This window comes from Brachyistius frenatus, unplaced genomic scaffold (genome assembly GCF_029030835.1).
Source record: "Brachyistius frenatus isolate BFR_SWC_R1_liver_20210118 unplaced genomic scaffold, ASM2903083v1 Contig_55, whole genome shotgun sequence".
Lineage (NCBI taxonomy): Eukaryota > Metazoa > Chordata > Actinopteri > Embiotocidae > Brachyistius > Brachyistius frenatus.
The window spans coordinates 1,050,578-1,071,692 of NW_027210654.1; the positions used below are offsets into that span (position 1 = coordinate 1,050,578).

Below are 21,115 nucleotides of genomic sequence, written 5' to 3' on the forward strand. Positions count from 1 at the left end.
GGCCGATCCGGCCGAACGTTTCACTGCAAATACCTTCTGTCAAACTGGTGCATCACGCAACACAGCGCTACAAACAAGCCCTTGAGGATCTGACTTTTTTTCACCAAGGTAAAGCAGTGTGCGCACACACACACACACACACACACACACACACACACACACACACACACACACACACACACACACACACACACACACACACACACACACACATACTATAACAACCAACACACAATCATTCACACAGCTGTTACTGATCATAATCTGCTAGACTGCATAGAAACAAACCATCAATTTGTTTTTTGGCGAGAGACTGTGTGTAAATATTGGTACATGTTAACAGTTTTGAAATATGAATTAAAAAAAAATACTTGTGGAAACAACATCCGACACTAGCTGAAATAAGAGGGCTAATTAGCGTTGGAGAGAGTGAAATGAGAAGAGTGTATTTACCAATTATCAAATGTTAGCTTTTGCTCAGTTAAAGATTTTTTTTCCTCACTAATGTCATGCGCAAACACAATTTAATGAATCAATAAATTTGATTGCATGCAAATTTGTTCGAGCCTTCAAAACTCACTGATTAAAGATGTTGGTAGTTTAAAATGATTATTAACATCGTTTAACACTTGCCAGACAAAGTGACTTCTTTGAGTCTTTATAGTTAATGTTCAGTCAATCTGTTACAGTCAAGAGAAAAGACAGTAACATAATGCATTCTTTGTGGATGACATAGTAGATGAAATAAATTCATTTACATTGTCAAAAAAACTTTGGTTCTATTGTTTTCAACAATGAAATAACGTTTGTGTAGATTTATCGCTGATCTTTTGGGGAAAATTGCCAGTGTTTTTACCACAATTAAATCAGAAATAATCTCTAATAAGAAGATGTTTGGATAAAATAATACAGCAAATAAAAAACACAAGTGTTTTGGAATGATGGTTAATAAACAGCATCTGCCATTTGTTTTGACAAAAAGTGTCCAGGCCAGAACCCGATTGATTTAAAGTGTACATATAAGAAGAGCCCAACAATGGCAATGGAAGATATACAGTATCTACAGTAGGAGATTTGTTCTTTCCAAAGATTGGTCCAAAAGTTGATTTAGGGTTTTCGTAGTCGTGCATGGCCTCTGAAAGATGTTTGTAGGCTTGACGTGAAATCATGTGAATCATCATGGATTTTTGTGTTATTCCATAGACCTGGTAAAAAGAAAAGAAAAGCCTGAATCCTTAAATCTACCACACTGACTGGAACTGTTGATGCCTCAGTGCCCTTTTGATTTGACGTATGATCAACACACAATCCTATAAATCACATAAATACAGTATGAAAGCACTGAGGATGTAAAACAGCCAAATGGCATCACTTGCAGGTTAAATCATGAGTGGCAGCAAGTGGGGACATGCTGACGGGGACTGCTATTGATTTGGCAGGACGTTAACAGTTCCCCCGAGTCAAGAGAAGCCAAGTTTTGAATAAAGTACTCTTTAAGGAATTATTATGAAACACTGATTACCCTGGAGAGACAGAGCAGTAGTTGAAAAACAGTCAGTAACAAGGCTGAGTGTCAGTACTGGGCTTTAACCACAGCTTTTTGGTCAGCTATACACCAGGCTTGTGACGCTAACAGCAGCCTGACTCTACCACAAACCCAAGCATCAGAGCAAACCTCTGTCAGCAGTGGAAACTTGCTTTGACAGAGGAACTATTGTGTAAAATGATTCAGCATACTGCTGCATCTTTCATGACCCCAGTTACGTCCTTTGATTGTTTGTGGGGGTTATCACAGCCTGATTATGAAAAAGAGGCTAGTAAAAACATCTGTAAACATCACACAGTGAATCCACTTAAAATGTACAAGTGCTGCTGCTACTGAGAATTCGTAAGTGAGAAATATTTCTGCTGTCAAACCACACAAGTCACCTTCCAAAAACATGGATTCGCCTTTCAACACGAGTAAACGTTTGTTTGTATGAACTTATTTCTCGGAGAGGATCAATGTGTCCTTTGTACAAAATTATCATAGAAAATATTAAGAGTGTGACAGTCAAGCTATAATGGAGGGAAAAATACACACACACACACACACACACACACTTCTGTAATTGTTATCTGTTCTCAGGCTTCACAGTCATAATGGAAATCAAATACCTCTGATAGACAATTAGACAGGCCTGCCTGCCACACAGCCAATTTCACGCTTGCAGGAAATCCCCAACAACTCAAACTGACAGAGCAACAGCCAGTGTGGCTTCTTAGGAGAGCTATATTAGACGGTTTACAACGACATCTTCCTGGGAAGAAAGCTAAGCAACCAGGCCCAAGAAAGAAGTTACAGCACACGATATCCTTCTGCTGTGTTGCTAACAAGTCAAACATTGGCTGGCAGATCTCGTCCCACATGGACTGCATCAGTCAGAGCTCGGGCCAGCAGCACTCCCACAGCTCAGAACTTCAGCCAGTGAGCTGAGTCTGTCAGAAACACAGGGCCTGCCCACATGGTCTGAAAGGAGAACAAAACCAATGGAAAAGCATCAGTGAAAAATCTCCCTCCAGGACTTTCACACAGTTCAGGCAGAAACCGCTGTCACCCTACGTGACTAGCTGAGGCTACCAGTTTGTCTTTCCCTCTTAAAAAGGGTAATAGACTTTAAAATGGATCTCACCTATACTTCATCAAGCATCCTCACAGCCACAATAAGTACATTCACACAGTTTACCGGTGACCCATTCATAGCCCCAATTTTGAACCTAAAAAGCTGCTCTCCATTAGAGCGGAGTATAAGCCAGTCTATTCAGAGGGCATGCTGTCTGATTTGCATGTTAAACAGGATCTCTCAAAATATGTGAATAGATGTGTCAAACAGGCTCAGAGCAGGGGCCGGGAGGTCCCGTGTTACTGCCCTCCGGTGGTGTTTGGAGGGAAGGCAAAGCAAGGAGGGGAGAAGAGGTTGATGCAGCCTGCTTCTCTTTAAAAAAAAGAATGCCTCATGGGCACAACAAGACCCTCATGTGTGCTCGACACACCTGCCAGCAACAATCTGCCTTGATTAACAACAGTCAAATTTCCATTTCATACACAGCATCCAAGAGAGGTGGTATCAACAGTATCATACCTTTTACTTCAGTGAGGTGTGTTTAAAAAAAAGTTTCTCATCAGCAGCACTGCAATTTACCACCAACATTGTGCACAGCTTTTAACAATAAGTACTAAAATCATCTTGTTTTAATGAGAGTTTTTTGTATTTGGCAACCATTCTGGAGAAGTGAGCATGTCCAAAAGCTGTTCTCAATGTCCTTGGTGACAAAACAGTAAATGACTGAAGTGGATTTTAACAGGTTGACAATTTTCAGTCTCCCAAAGTCATTTTCATTCTCCTCAACACAACAACACGCTGAGACTCATCTGGTTGAGCTTTAAAACTGTGATTTGTTGTGCTATATTTGGCCTTGTCTGCTTTCCGTGCACGGCTGGCTGGAGAATCTCATTTTGTAACAACAATGTGGAGAAACTGGCAGTTATTCAACACAATACACTGGTTCACTGCCCTCAATCAAAAAAGCACCACTTCCTCTCAAAACAAGCAATCACATCCTAAGATTTGAATGAATTCCTACAGACAGAAGAAACTGAAATATTCATTTGTTTATTTTGAAGTTTCAGAAACCATCAATATTGCCTGTTAGCATTTGAAAAGGCTGAACGCGCACGTAGCTTCTTAAATACCATTAATACTTAGTTAGGCACAAAACCACTAAAGACGTCACAGGTGTTTACCGAGTGTCCGTGCCTCAGGGTTTGGACTCAGGCCTGAGGGAAACAATTTAATACAAAATGTCTATTGAATTCTAAAATCAGAATTATCAGAAAAAAATGCTATTGCTTGTTTAAGGTTTTAAAAAAAAAAAACTACTGATAGTCAATTACGTAGACTTACTAGCTTCTTTTCAAAGGCTTGTTTCTCTCACTGGACTCAGCGTTTTTCCCCACAACATTTAACGGGTCCATTACTAACATCCAAAACCCAATCGCACAGAACAGAATGTTTACAGATAAATCAAAATCTGTCAGCAGAAACACTAATTAAGATGTAAGGCTGAAGTAAATTATGTCACTACATTTCTGCAGAACCATCTGGTGGCCGAGATGTCGAAAATCTCCAAACTGACTGCACTGACACGTCGCTCTTTTTATATAAACATCAAATACTTTTAGTAGCTTTTGAGTAAATACAAATAACAAATCAGGAAATTGGGGAATCATTGTAACCGTCTTAAAACAACAATTCATAAAAAAAAATAAACTGAAGTGTATCTCCGGAATTGCATTCAGTCAATGGTGCTTTCTTCAAGGACGTCAAAACATGTCGACTTTAATGAAAAGTAAAAAAAACTCCACCTGTGAAACACCTTGGTATTAAGAGGTTGAGTAAACTGTCACTTTTTCTTGAGGACTATAAGAGTTCTTTGTTGCAGAGGTCAGAGGTTACAGGATATAAGATTGTAGCTAAGCCCACTGTGGAAATAAACACGCATCATTCTTTGAACCCATCAGATTCTTTCACTTTCACTTTGTTGGTCTAAGACTCACTGTTTGCTGTCTCCAATTTCTTAGTTTCTCTTTGTCAAATAATATACATGTACACACAAAAAAAAATCTCACTGGGAGTTTGAGTGTGTGAGAGGCTGCATAGACATGGAGGTCTGCTTACACCCCAAATTCTTGACTTTATAAACTACCCACAATGCAAGCACACTAACTGTGCCTGCTTTAGAAAAGTTAACTTGCTTCTTCTACTGTTGTAATGTATCATCTTGTATTCAACGTTATTATATTCTAGTTATAGAATATATTCATTTCTGTTCTTTTTTTTTTCCATTTAGAGTCCACAACCAGGGTAATGGCTCTGTGAGGCTGCAGAGGAGTGCTTTGAACTAAATGCAAATGTGAGTTAGATAAACGTTAGATTTTTGGTGTTAAGTTTAGGCCTCTCTTTAGGTCGCTGTGGGAGTGAATGATACACAGCAAATGTTTACAGTTTGAAATCAAAGAACTGAACTGCAATTTATTCTGTCTACTACCCGGGTAGTGTACATCTGTAGGCTCTCAGCCCAAAACTCGCATGTGTCCTTTGCTCGTCGGTGTCCCGATAGGAGAATCTGAGAGGCCCGAATGCAGCTCCACCCACGGAAAAGATGATAAGGGATCGCAGGGTCAATCAACTCAGCACTCTGCAGGGGTTTCTGGGGATCGCTGTCTCCATCAGAAATCCATACACAAAAAAAAAAAAAAAAAATCTGCATACAGCAGATTATGATACAATATATGATGTCAGTACCGTACACATTTCTAAACTCTATATTTGGTGTCACAGTAAATGACCAGTACACAATATAGTATTACACACATATATATATATATATATAAACGTGCACTAGAGCGCCTCTCTGGCAAACTTCAGTATTGCAAGTGTGAGTTAACCTTTTGGTTGCTGGTAAACTAATGTGGGTTACATGAGCATGCTAAAAAAAAAAAACTTCCATCACCATGCAAGCTCAGCATCGCGACAGTGCCAAAGCCATTGGGAATGGACGATTGCAATAGTAAATCGGCCCACTTTTACAACATATGATAGTAGTAAGAGTAAGAAAAATGTGCCTCAGAAAAATGGATGTTTGCTCTGCTTCAAGAGGCCATCAGCTGGCAAAGGGTGCAGACACTTGTAGGATTTCAACACGTGTTGAGCTTGCCAAATCATCACATGGATACAAATTAAGAGTGGAACTGAAAAAGTCAATGACAGAGGCACATAAACTGCACATTGTACAGAAGTGGCCAAAGAAAATGTGCCCTTCAACACTGTGTGGCTCCAGATGCTTCAGTGACTGAACAAACACTACATCAAATATATTTTACGTCCATCTGGGATCTTTTAATCTGTCATTAAATCAGCGCATTTGGCAGGACAGGCATATGTTTTTCTCAATATTCAGTGCGTGTTGGCAGGTTAATATAGAAAAGTAATGACAAGATTTTACCACAAACTTGAGTTTAAACCAGGTACTTTTCTTTAGTGAAGGAATTCACCCAGTACTTATGTATATACAGCGCTTGTTGTGGATTTTGCATCATTTCTCAGTCTACTAAAAGTTTGTGGATGCATGTAGGATAACTGCTTAACTGGAAATTGTGGTTTCTTCATTTTAATAAACCAAATGAGTCTCATTAAAGTTATTGTACATAAATGCTTTTTTTTTAATGGCACTCTGATTTAAAGTAATTTCCACACAACTGTGAGAAACTTCTATAAACCCATGATGTTTTCACGAAGACTCTGCACTCCACACATATTCATCTTAGAACATGAAGTGACAATACAGGCTTTATGCGTGTAATGAGTTCCAGATATGTTCAGTAACAAATGGATGCATCACTTGTTGCTGACCCCCTCTCTAAATTACAATTCAAAGATGATGAAAGGAAGAGCCGAGCTCCAAAACAGTATGTCACTGCCATTTAGCATCTGAAGCAAGGAAGGATCGTTTTTAAAGAGTTCAATTGGCATCGTGAGGTCTCAATCCAAGAAGCACCAGGCTCTGTGGTGAATGACAAAGGTGCTTCTGATTAGAGCACTGGCATGAGGCAGGAGGAGAGCTGCCTCTGCCTTGCCAATGACGCTCCCTTGTGTACATTTAATCACAGCATGTTCAAAGCTGCTAACAAATTACTCTTTCAGGATCTTTTTTAATTGTACCAACAAACGTTTAGGACACCAGACAAGACAGGAGAGACCGCCCCATAGTTGTGCCAAAAAAGGTGATGGAGCGGAAAATGTGTCTTTAATTTTTTGTTTCTTTTCTCTCAAAGAGTATTTAGATTGTTGCAACTCACAGAGCTTCTCCAAGTGATTCCCAATACAACCCAAAGCAAGTCTGCTTTTCCTTTATTCTGTATTGGGATAAACATTTCTTTCACTACGTTACATATTGTAGTAATGAGGCCGTTCATTAAGCAAAATAAATGTAACGTGGCTGGTAATAAAGGTTGGTTAATATAAACTTTGGTACGTGGCATGTCATTTTTATTCAAGCATGTTGATTTTTTTTTTTTTTTTATGCACTTGCATCTTTCGCATCTTTTGGGGACTAACCATGAAAAAGACCGGACTGAAGTGTGGTGGGAGGTGCAAAAGGAGGTGTGGTATAAATGTTGATGTCAAGGGATTACTGGTTTTATAAAAACTGGCTAACTCTGTGTGGGTGGGCCAGTCTTTCATCTGGAGCCTTTAAAAACATGGGCATAGTGGACGTTATTATTTTTCCTTTTAAATTTCAGAGCATGTAGTGCTTAAACTACACACAAATGTCAAAAGGACATTTAAAAGACAGACAAATATATATGGGCAAATGTCTGTGATTTTGTGCCCACCAGATGCCTGGTATGTTATGCAGCACGATGAAGAACTGTCAGACTGTCATCAGAAAACAAAATGGACACAACAGCTCAGAGAACCTAGTGAAAGATCTTCAGCATACAGGATTCAGGAATTGAATACCTTCACTACTTCTTCAATCAATCAATCAATCAAAAAATGCAGGGAATGTTTTCATCATCCTTCATTTCTTCAGTTATTACTCAGTGCACCTGCTGGTGTTTTTGCCTTTCAGCTTACGTACAAGCAGTCTTACCTTAAAGACGGAGGTTGTTGAGGCTGTATTCATTCTGAATGGAATACCTCCAGACACCACTCAACATAAAAAAAAAAGACATTTTTCATTTTTGGTGACATAACCTGGAATCTCATACGCTGTATTTTCACCTTGATCTCTCTGACAAACCTCTTAAATTTCCATCACACAACAGTCTGTTATATGCAGGAAAACGTTGCCTTTAACGAGAACTAGAGCAGCTGATTTAAACAGGAATGATTGATGCCAGCCATTGTCACACCTAATAATAGTGTAACCCTCCCAAAACAAATCTTTCACAACTACTGATCATACAACTATCTGTCAAATCTAAACAAGTTGGTGCCCACCTGCTCTTGCACATGAGCAGGTGTAATGCTATAATGATGTTGCATTTTTGTTATTGCATTGTACCAAGCATTTAAAACAAAAAGTATATTTTGCTTTCTATTAGATAATGTATGGTTCCACAGGTTTGATGTTACAGGCTGCAGAACGCATTGTTCTCAAACAGGAAGATGAGCTAACAGTTGGCTGCAGCCCACGTGAAATTATAAACGTTTTATGGGGCACATATCTGTCAGACCCTAAATTGTATGCATTTGATGTATTGTTTGTTCCTTATATGAAACAGACCACGCCAATTATGACAAATTCCAGAGAAACCTCCAAAAGCAACAGTGTAATCTAAAGTCGTATATTCTACATGGCAAAATTTCTTGTATGACTAACAGCTGAAACTCCTGCGCTTTGTCTCTCTTCCAAAAGCAGGACATCGCTTGCACTGGATTAACTGTCACACTTTATGCAGTACAGTTATACGATTAAAACGCTGAAAGCTGAGACATTACATGCACTCATACGGTCTGTGATCAAAGTCCTGCTTATAGCCGCTGGAGCCATCTCCCACATATAATGGTCAAACTGGTCTGGAGCAAGGGAAATGGGATCCACCCACTCCTGGATCAGGCACAATCGTGGACAATAAGAGTAGCTTTTAAATCGTCTTTAAAGTAACTAATGACAAATAAAATCAACACCATCCCATCAAACACACTATGCATACATATGGCTACAGTAATGTGACCCACTCCCTTCAAAAGGAAACTCTGCGCAGCTCAGCTGTGACTATCACACCATAACTTACAACACTGGTTATAACTGAAATAGACATGATTCATAGCTACAGGAATTTACGTGATTCAATGTGACAGAAATGTCATAAACTATAACCCGGTGCATGCTGGCTTTCTCTTCCTGCTTTAGAAAATCATTAAATTCCACAAAATCTGTTGCATGATAATACAAAATGACAGAGAAGTACACACAATATTTGAATTTACCTTCAGCAACGTAATGGGATATTTTAGAGTCTAAGCAATTTTATAATTATTTGCTATTATGTTACACTGTTTATTTATGACATGGCAAAAAGGTTCAATTTAATTTAAGTCATATTTTGGCCATTATTTCATTAATAAACAGTGTGTACAGGTTACTGAGGGGGCATCCTCTTGGAAGAAATTGAAATGTAAAGCTCTCTGAGAAACCATCATTGATTTCTCGTGTCCTACAGATCAAATGAAAAATAATTCCCACGCACCAGCCTACTAACACAAACGAAGGCAACCGACAGAGAAGTAATCAGGACAGGAAGTCCTCCTCGCTAAAGTCAACAAGTCTGCTGTTTCAAATCCCGCTCAGTACACAGACAAAGCTGCATGATGCAGATAGCAGCACTCAAGACCACACTCCCATGTGTTCTACAAAATATGATATTTATGGCCGATAGCTTCAAACTAAGCAAAAGGCCCTACTGCTTGTTTTCAGTGGTTCTTTGCTGTCGTGTTAGTTTTTTACAGATCAACAATCTTCCATCGTGTGATGTTCTGGCAATGATACGCAAAGCAAAATGCCCGTAATGGCCCAAGTTATAAACAATAGAAGAAAAGTAGTCTCCTGCAGAAAATGTATTTAAAACATGACTGGCCATCCTGCTGGTCTCACAGATTCATGCATTATTTATGTTTTTTCAGGCATGATCTCTATGCTGTTCTTTTCTCTCTTCTCCTGTCCTCTCCCCATCCGGTCTAGGCAGATGGCCACCACCTACCTCTGAGCCTGGTTCTGTCAAAGGGGTTTCTTCCTGTTAAACAGGATTATTATTTTTTTTCCTCTTAGCTGTCGCTCACGTGGGAATTCTTGAATTGTTGAAGGGTTTTGGTGTAAATACTTTACTATGTTACATGTCCTGATATAACTTGTGTTGTGATTTGGTGCTATATAAAAAAGAAAATTACGTTTTTGGCGATAGAAATCTGCTACACCTTCAATCCAAGCAGGCGGGATCACGACCTGGAAATAGACTTGACTGTCGACAAACTCCTTTCAGTCACATAGCGAGGTGAAAATATAGGCACAGAATGTGCTGCTTGTGGTGTACGTACAACAGACAGCTAGACATCTGATCTGTATCTTGTCAATACATAGCTCGAGTAGGCCAGATATACAAAAGGGAAATCTTGCCTTCAAGCCTGAAATAAGGGACTGTAGCGCAGACTTCACTGACACAACATGCAAGGTCAAATGGCACATGCTGGTCGGCCGCACAGAACCAGCGATATCTCACACAGACATAGACAGACGTGCTCTTCCTGTTGCTGATTGGCCTGGAGGGACGTGATTAAAGTGGCAGAAAAACTAAGGGGGGGGGGGGGGACAAGAGAGAACTAAATGTTGATATAGCAGCACAGCTCATCCATTGTGCGGCCCGGTGGAATGAGATCTGCCCGGCACGGACAATCCTGCCCCCTCGTCCCAGAGAATAGGAACCTTCATGAAGGCTGCGGACAGAGAGCCGAGCTCTGTGGTGACTGTGCGGCACACAGAAAGCCGAGGAGGTAAACACAGTTGGACGCTCACATTGCTGCTTTTGTTGACCGCAAGCGGAGAATCAGCCAGTGTGTTCCAAGGGCAAACCTCCGCACAAAGGTTACGATTGTTACGCACTGAAAATAGTCCTGGGGAAAGTTAGTTTTTTTGTTTTTTTTTTTAATCCACCTTTGATTGTAGTTTGCTCAGGTATACAACAATTACATATGACTGTGAAATGAAAAGAAAATGACAATATCTAGTCCACTATGTTTTCTATGTAATAGATGATGGTGGATTTGTAAGGTGAAAGGGCAGCCAAAGAGTTGTTGAACCACAAGGGTGGAATTAAGGAGAAAATGTCAATATTTTTTTCTCAGCAGTGGGTCGGGGGTGGGGGGGGCATTGACCTCATGCCATGAGAAGCAGGAATGTGGGGTCAGAAGGAGACCTCTCTCCCCTCCCACACACCAGAATAGATATCATGTTGGTGCATATGAGGTAAAAAGTTGCTGTTTTGATATGGCCCCTTCTGACTTCTGTGTTGGGGTCTAAGTGGTGTCTTTCCTTCACAATGTGTCCACTGTGAAATCAGCACTTTGCAATCAATCGTAATGAAAGCACGTCATAATTGAAATGCCAGACAAACCTTTATTTTACTGCAGTCTCCCCTGGATTTGCAACCTTGCATTTTTCAATCACCCTTAATACATATCTGTACAGAAAAAAAAACATAAACTGCCGTAGAACATCAAAGTATGCAAAGCTCTCTCCACATCTGGTAAACTTATCAGTGAATAGGATACATCTCAAAATCTATCCGCTTCTCACTTTCAGCCACGACTGTACTTTATGGCACAAAAAAAACAACATCACCGCCAGCACTGAAGTTTGTGGATTCAAAACTTTTCTCCTCAGACGTCAGATTTAAAAAGGACATTTTCAGCATCCAGGTGAAGTGAAAGCAACGGCAGTGATGAGGCTCATCAGAGTGTCTGTGCTCAAACACAAACACTGTGTACAACGGTGAAAGGAAGGGGACAATCAGTGAGGAGCACCAGTGATGAGCCGATTGCTGGGAGAGGCGTGTGGCTCACATGTATCAGAGCAGCATTTCATTCAGCTGTTGCCACCGAGAGGACGCACAATTTATGCTTTCAATTCTTGACATTCTTTCAGGCTTACATGATCAGCTCAGAATTGAACTCGAGCTAAAAATGTATCAGCTCACTGCAAGTTTTTTTTATATATATATATATATCAATAAGGAGAAACCATTTTTAGGCAGCAGAATAGACAGGATGAAGTGTTTAAGTGATTCATTCTGTCACAATAAAAGCTTTACAGCAAACCCTGTCAGAAATAAGTAGTCATGAAATATTATTCACGGGAATATTATAGTCCCAGGAGTTCATAAATATTTGTAAACCACTTAACTCCCAAAAACGCACTTCTACAGGCACTATGAAAACTTACAGAGCAGTAGTAGTAAAGCAATACTCCCACAGTAGTTAAAAATACCATTAGGTCCCTGGTTCTTGGCTGCCACACTCCTGTTCGCCTATGCAGTCGTCATGTTGTGGTTAATACAGTCAATTTGATGTAACAATGTTCGAGCTCAGAGTAAAAAGTTAATAAAAGCAGCATGTTATCGTGGGATTACAACACACAGGAAAGTCGAACTGGACATTGAAGCACGATGGCATTACGCAGAGCTACATGTGGCCTAAAAATAAACACCGCTGTCAGTAAACAGCCTCAAAGTAAAACAGGGTCTTACCAGGTGGACGTGCTCCTCTGAAGTTACTTCACTGTAACCTGCAACCTGCCAGAAGACAGGGAAAGGAGAGCAAACCCCGCAGGAGATAAATCGCTGCCACGCAACTTCACTTCAGCAGCTTTGACCAGAAGTTTCCAGTCGGAAACCTACGTGTGTTTATATTCCGCTTCTGTCCTGCCAAGGAAAATAACTTGGGTAAAAAAAAATCGGATGTTTCCTTCAGACAACTTTCGGTGGCCGCCGCTGTGAGATATGATGAATTGGGGACGGAGTTTTCTGGTTGGACGAGGAGGAAATGAAGTTTGGGAAAGGCGAAAAGGGGCTCGTACTGACTCCTACAGGCGTGCCAGAGCCCTGGACTTTTATATGAGAGTTACAGAGGCTTGGGGGGGGGAGCCCATAAAAAAACTTACACGTTTGATTTATTATGATTGGACTCAAGAGTCCGACTATTTATATTAATTTTGCAGTTCTAATAAGTGACTTTTGACAGATGACCACAGAGAATAATGTAAATATTTTCCCCGGTAATAAAAAAAAGTGAGTCATAATGCAATAAATCTGTTTAATCTGTTAATTAAAACATTTATTTCAATTTAATTTTGATTCGGACGCTTAAAGTTTAGTTATATGGAAGCTTTGAAAGGATTAACCAGCAATGACTTCATGAATCAATACAGCAGCAGTCAGAAAAGCAGTGGTGGAAGGAGCACTCAGATCTTTTACTTGAGTAAAAGTAGCAATACCACAAAGAAAAGGGAAAAAAAACAACTTAATTATGAATGAAACTCCTGCAGTCAAAATCTTACTTGAGTAAAAGTAAATAAGTAGCCAACTGTCAGCAACATGTACCTTAAATATCAAAAGTAAAAATACAAATTATGCAAAATGGGCCATTTGAGGGAGCTTTTTTTTTTTTTTTTTTTTTTAAATCATATAAATTACTGGAATATTACTTCACATATGTATATGAGAGTATAATTCTAATGTTGTCACGGTGGAGCTCATTTTAAATACGACACTGTTGAAGCATCTATTATATAGCAACTGATCATGTAGCCTTTTCAGGTATAAAACATTGATTTAAAAAGTAACTAAAGCTATCAAATAAACGTATAGTGGAGTAGAAAGTACAATATTTCCCTCTGAAATATAATGGAGTGGTAGTACTTCTAAATTGTACCTAAGCACACAGTAAATGTTCTTAGTTACTTTTTACCACTGCAATAAAACTTTGTTGTCATGACAAAGCCCTGCAGTGTCCCAATGTGTCCAAATCACAAACATGGTTGGTGTTTAGCAAGCTGTCAGGCTTTCCTGCCATGTGTGTAATTGCCACATTAGAGTGGGCAGTAAGAGTGGAAAATGTAAAGGCATCAAAGCCGACATAAAACCTAAAGCGTTCCTTTGGGAACATTCTGCAGCTGCATCGATAAAATGCACATAAACACCGTTCAAACTCAAGTATTCACGTGCAGGAAAACATGGGGCATTATAAATATATTGTTTGTTATAATTTGGTGCAATTAACAACAACAACTTTCACAGCTTTAAAAAAAAAAAAAAAAAATTAAAAACAATTTTATTTCCACTGAAGAAAAATGAGAACCAGATGCAGCAAACCTGGGTTCAATTGAAATCCAGTTTTTCACACATCCATGTTTCATGTATGTTGGTACCTCTCCTGAAGCTACTGTAGTTCTGCAGTTGTCAGTAATCAGAACTGAAATAAGAAGAAAAAGAACACTGAGTTCTTCTAACTTTAAAGCATCTTATTTGTGCAACAACTGTAACCTCAAGGTGGCCTTCAAAATGAAAGGGTTAGTTTTCTGTAAGGAGCATGAGGATGAGGCCCACTGCTGTCTATGGGTGGGAAAACTTGGAGCTCATCACTCATCATGAGTGTCTCTGGATTTGCCTCCTGTCATGATTACACTGCCATTAATGGAGTGCTAGTGAGATAAATTTAAAAGACATAATCATTACCCTGCACATTCTGGTCCCCTGATGGTTGCCATCATTTGGGCAGAAACTACACTTTATGTTTAAACTTTGTATAATGGCAGTGTACTTAAAAGCTCTTCTCCGTGCTGGCCTTTACTCATCAGTGTTTTTAAACCCAGTAGTAAAACTGCAACGTTAAGACAGTAGTTTTATATTTTATGTGTATTCCCTCTCGAGCAAAGAGTTAGATGAAAAGTTTAGGTCTCATTTCATGCTTGCCTTAAATACAAAGCTACAACCAGCAGCTGCTTAGCTTAGCATAATAATTAGAGCTGCCATGGTACCAAAATTCACCTAACTCCACTTGTAAAGCTCACGTCAAACTAACAGGTGATATATTGCCTGTTTAATCCATGCAAAAACCGAAGGGTTAAATCAACCACTTCCCCATTTTATGGTGGTCATGTTAATCACAATTCCTAGGCCTCGGAGCAGTGGGGATCACAGAAAGTTACTCCACCCAAGCAGGAACAAATTTGGCAAAACTCCTCCATTAACCAACTGTCATTTCAACACTTCTGTGATAAACTTGATAGCTACAGAGCCAGGCTAGTTGTTTCACCCTTTGTCCAGCCTTTATGCTACGCTAAGCTTAACTTTTGGCTTTAGCTTCATAGATGGAGGAGTAATATTGATTTTCTCATATACAATTTCAGCCTGTAAATGAGCATAATGTTTTACTATTCCTTAAATATAAACATGAACACAAAGACAGGGCCTGTATTTAGAGATAAAGTGCTACAAATATGTGTGTTGTATTCTGAAGACTTTCCCTGTCAGTAAAAGAAAAATAAATAAAAATAATTTTCCTCAGGTCCTCTACCAGATTTATGCCCCAGTGTTTGCAGGTTCTTCAGACTAACAATTAATTTTCATTTTAATATCTTATTTTAGTATGGCATCATGGCAATAATTACTTTTCTCATGCCGGCAGGGACATTTATCAGCTGACATCTGATGAACTGAGAGTCACAGCAGCTCAAACATTCCTTGTCAAGGTTTGCTCAGGCATCCTGAGTCGGGAAGAACAAGTCAATGCGTACATTTAGGTATGACCGGTAAATTGCATCACAACAGGGGTCACAGTTTGGCTGTAATTTGGCCTCTTATCTCAGTGGCAGAGATATATCCAGCATAGGAGAGCAGCACAGGTGGAGCATGCTGAGTTAATGACTTAATAGCCAGCAGGGACGTACCTGGAGGAGAGCCAGACCTGCACTAATTACAGTACCTGCATGCCCCTGATAATCAGTGAGGCGTATCATGCAGATCACTCTCACCAATAACAAAGAGGAACATGCACAGCATGGAACGGAAAGGAAAGAATGGATTCAGAGTTTTGAGAAAGCCTGCTCACCTGGTATTTTCTCTTTACGAATCATTTACATTTCTGGCAAGTGACATAAGTCATCCATCACTGAAATGATGAAATATTTCAAAATACAATGTTCTGCATAGTATGTGTAGCTGAGACTGTTTGAAATACTGGCCGCCAGCTTTTAAAGAATGTTCTGGGTTATATTAGACAGTTGGAAAAACACTGAACAGAAGGGACAACAGTTGTTGGATATTATTACCCTTCTGGAGCTTATCGTTATGACGACAGATGTCGATTGGTGAGCAATTTTCTCCAAAACACCTTTTTGTAGAGAAATGCATGCAGTGTTACTGTGTTAAGTCTTAGATGAAATTCGTGTTGCTATTCCCTGCTGTTTGAGTAACATTACAGCCAAAATCTGTGAAAAACGAGTTATTAGTGTACAAATTCAAAAAATATTTGTGTATCGTGCATCGCTTTACAAATGTCATACAGATATTTAAATACCAATATGTTTATGTATGTCTATAGATACCAAACAACCCACTAACAAATCACTTTAATATATATCTTGCAGAAATGTATTTCTTGTCATACATTTCCACATTTGGTCCCTTCTCTTCCTTTTGTCCCTGATTGTGCACTGCACCATTTTCAAACGACCACAGATACAGTTAAATGACCCAAAGCCTATTAATCTAGAGTCAGTCCTTGTTCAATCAGGCTGTGTTTATTGTTATAGCTGCTGGGCCTTTCCCATTGACTGGTAGATTCAGCAGGTGGAAATTGGTTTTATCAGCTTTGTCAGAGCACAGACAGGCACGGCGACCTTGAACAAACTGAACTCAGACACTGGAGTCCTCACAAGAGGGAAACTCACTTTGGCTACTATTTGTCTTAATTCAGTTTCAGGAATGCTGGACTGCCTTTGATTTGGGTGAATTATATCTGAGAGGGTTAGGTAGTACATTAATGCTGTGTGTACTTTCAGACAAGAACTGGAGAACTGATAGCCTTGATTTATTTTCCGAAAAAGGTCAAAACAAAACCTCATGATTCTAGTATTGAATGTAGAGCAGTACGTTTTACGTAAAGTACAGAACACCTGAACGAGGGTTGGATTAAATTTTGTGATACTTTTAAGCAGTATGCTCAAGTGATAATCCAGGTTTTCAGTTAATTTCCAGTTTTGACTAGTTGAACAGGATGGTTTTGTTCTCTAAAAATGGAATGTAGTGCCAGAATCTATTTACCAAACACTAAGGGAGTATTTGGCCTTATGCTGTGCAGTTCAGTAAACACTAAAATTGTTATTTGACATGACATTGAGCAACTGGCAAGTGATCAAAGTCACAGTGAAACCTCATCATAAATTATTCACTGAGCGAGTGTAACCCTTCAGCTGTCTAAACTAATGCCCTTCAAACAACACCTTTGTATTTGCCGCACAGTATCTCAGATCAGACACAGCATCATACGCTTCACGGAGCTGAACAATGAAAAAGGTGTCATCCCTGAACGGTCACTGTCGGGTGGCGTGCAAATCAATGGGTCAAGAGTCAGTCAGCACCTTCAGTACCGAAGGTTTCCTGCAGTGACTGATGGGAGATGGACACAGAATCACAGCTGGACACAGATTCACAGCTGGGCTCAGGACACATTTAGGTCCCCAACGCAGTGTGTGGTAACCAGTATACCAGCAGTGCCATTGTCTGACAAATGAACTCAGGGACAAATAGAGTCAGAAACGTCACTTACTCGACTACCTATGCAGATCTCACACAGAGGAACAGAAAATGTCAATCCGTAAAAATAGCAGAGATTATTTTTCTCCTGCAGATGCTTGGCCTTCTCCATGTCCATATGTCAAAGTGTTACCCACTTGGGGACTATCCCAGGGACCGAAGGCCCAGGGTTTTTCCCTCAGTAGTTAAACCTTCACACTAACTGTTGATTGCAGGGTAGAAAAGGGCTTTGGTTTTATGACTGAAAACTGCAGCAGGGACCCCGCCATGGCAGCTCATATAATATCCTAAATAGCTTTGCTCATATTAGATTACATGCTGCATTTCCCTGGTTTTAACATCCAGTTTGTGAACAACGGGGCTCTATGTGCTTGAAGTTGACACTCCCGCTGTGGGAAGCTACTTTAAAAGCTATTACATAACGCACATCATTCATCCTGGTCACAAATGAACCCCAAGGTAAGTGAAAATCGAGGTCCTTCGTATGCCGTTGGGCTTTAGAACATGTGTAATTGACATTCGCCACGCCAATGTTTTATATGCGTGCAATAAAAGATGACATACAGCGGCTGACAGATTAACAGTAGATCAGTCATTTATAACAAGAACAAACAGTTTTTCTACATCCTAACAAAACACCCTTTTAAAACTGTGACACCAGTCACGTTCAGTGTCTATTTCATTCATTTTGCAGCAGTAATGAGCAGTCGTGAGGACCGGCTGAGAGGTCAAGGACTTGGATCCCGATGTGGCAAACTGATGATAAATTCTCCTCCGGCTGCAGTGATTAAGCAAAAAACATTTGTTGCAGCTGCCCCTGCTCCCTCTGCCATCGACCAACTCCGTCCGCTGTTTGGGTTTCATCATCACACCGGCCACCTGCTCTGATCCTGCATTAGGATGCCAACTGCAGCTGAACAGCCTGAAAAAAAAATGCAGTGTTGACAGCAGAGAATAAGAGCTGTAGATGCTCCAGTCGCCATATATGAGGAAAAAAAAGGAAAATTAATTCAAATTTAAATGCTTTCCATACAAATCAAAGCTTAATTGAAAAAAAAAAATCTTTTGTTAAGGACACTCTACCGTATGACTGACAATTTTTGACTCTCACTTCATCGAGTATAACTACAAATTATGTCCATATTGGAACTTGAGTGCTGTAACATAAATCACTCACCGTCTGAGGGACAAATCTTTAGCTCTGTCGGTCTAGTTTCCTGTTGTGATTGTCGTCTGAAAAAGCAGCTTGCATTAACATTCCCTCAGACACTGCGAAGGGCGGGTCAATCAGAAACCAGTGTCGATAAGTGTGATGATGTTAAAGTCAAGCGTTTTTTTCGAAACTTAATTGCGGCTGTGGTGGAGTTTCAGCCAGTTTAAGCGCATACTGATTGGTTAAAGTAAATTAACCTGAGGTGTAGGATGCAACAACATGCCAACGATTCCCTATGTAGTGTTCCTAGACCCATATTATTCATGCCGTAGAATATCCTTGTTGCTGTAAATTTGTTTTGGAGTCTATTTCCTAAATTTAAATATATATATATATATATATATATATATATATATATAAAATAATACAGCTGCAGGAATGCAGTAAAATAAAATAAAAACAATTGACTTGATTTAGACAGCTACTGATTACCCCCACCTTAAACCATACCTGAAACGTATTTAAAAATAGCAAAATTGATTTCAAGCTGAATGCATCGTATAATCGGTGACAAAGTTTGATTAGGAATAACTGGCTCTCCCCCCCCCCCCTCTCCCCAGAGAGGTTCCCAAGGAGAGAGAGGTAATTGACGCAGACAACCGAGTCTGTTTAACAATGATCCTCCACAGGCTAACATGGAGAGGTAAGACACTCTTCTGCACACTGCAGTAACAGAGTTGGGACCTTCGTGAAGGCTTGCTTCGGATTTTCTGACCTTTGGTCAGGGACACAAAGCAGCTACGGCTGTTTGTTCGGCTTATTACTGAGGTGAACACAGCGGTGTCTGTTTCATGGGTTATTGGCGCACTGAAGCACAGCAGAGCAAAACTGACTGACTGTGAGTGAGATTGTACAGAGGTAGAGGAAGTATCTCAAGGTATCTATTTCTCCACAATACCTCTGTGGAACAAGTGAAAGACTTTGCCAGCGCCGTAAGCTACATAAACACTGCAGTTTCCAGCTCTCCTGGTGAGATCGTCCACAGTCATTTTATTCAAAATAATGTCTCGTACTCCTATTTAGGACAAATGGCAGTTTGTAAAAAGTATATTGGGAAATCCCTCAAGTTTCCAGTACATTTATAATGTGTTGGCTTTTTGAAACAGATGGCATGTGAACATTATAAACCTAAATATTTTCATGAAATCGAACCCTGGCTATAAGTGAGTGGTATTTTTTTTTTTTTTTTTTTTTTTTTTTGCAATAACTATTCATTGTATTCGCTGTACATTCTTTAACGACTTCTTCATACTTACAGTGTTACCATTAGAGGCAGGGTTTGCCATTCCTGCACTGGATTGAAATTGTTTTACACATAGGATTCATAGGAAAACATCCAACAATAATCGGGGCTGTATTAAGTTACTGCAAGAATAAATTTAAATTCCAGCTCAGCATCAGACCGACGTGGGTTTTACACCCATCAGTCCACCAGAGGACACCGTGTCTGTCTCACACTTTGCTTCGCCTGCAAGTGAAACGTGCCCACGCGTACGACGAGGGTCAAACGGGGATGTGATGTGACAAGCGTTGGATCAAACCCAGAACACCACAGTACGAGACAGTGAGAAAACAACATGGATATCTTAAAAAAAAAAAAAAAAAAAACTTCACTTAACAAAGTATGGTGTCGAACAATAACCAAATGTGTTTTTTTTTTCTCCCCCTAAACCTAATATTGTTTTTTATGCTTAGGTGTGGCAAAACGTGACACTGACACACCACACTGCGGTGGACTGACAGGTTTACGACACACTTTGGAGTGATACGGAGTTGTGAATTTCACTGCTGAAGGCTGGAGAAACACAGGATAACTTTTATTGTGAAGCAGTCACAGGAAACATGACGTATTTGTCAGTGCGATATGCGCTGGCTGTGATGGTTTATTTTTGATATTTATTTGTGTTTTATGAACACTGGATTAGTTTTAAATATTGCAAAGACTAATGTTACAATAAGGATCAGCCATAATGAGCTGTTAGATAAAGAGCTGCAGGCAAAAGGCTGTACAACTTCAACTCAGCAGGTTACCAAGTCCTACAATTGTTACTGGACTATGTTGTGTGTGGAAAGCAACCTGTGGCTTCAGATCACGGCCACAGTTATAATTGAATAAGTCCTTTGTTAAAATAACGTGTTTGTTTTCCTGCACTGTAAACAGACACACAGTTGGATAAAAGGGCTCTATTTGTACAAAGTGATTTTTCAAGGAGTGCTTGTTGTCGTATCAAATTACATTTTATACTGAATATGAACTTGTTGAATTCATAACGTGCTCCACTGAGATGTGATAATACTTTAATAAAACTTTTCTGCGGGCAACGTAGTGCTATCAAAGTTGTAATACTGAATCTAGGCTCCACATCTGATGAGTTATAATATTTGTGCCTCGCTGATAAACAGGTTGATTGGAAATAAATAAACACGTAACAGTTCATCAATGGCCTGCCATCAAATAAACAAACACCCACTCTTCCATCTTTGTGCAA

At 39.7% G+C, this 21,115-nt stretch overlaps 1 protein-coding gene across 1 annotated transcript in view; it reads right to left on the reverse strand.

Annotated features, from left to right (window-relative positions):
* The window catches only part of tspan9a (tetraspanin 9a), a 159,460-nt gene extending 146,826 nt beyond the window's left edge, over positions 1-12,634 (reverse strand). Inside the window, exon 1 of the mRNA XM_069705307.1 lies at positions 12,347-12,634. The gene's annotated coding sequence lies outside the window, so the exon portion shown is untranslated. The remainder of the gene's footprint in view (positions 1-12,346) is intronic.
* Positions 12,635-21,115: the final 8,481 nt, after the last annotated feature.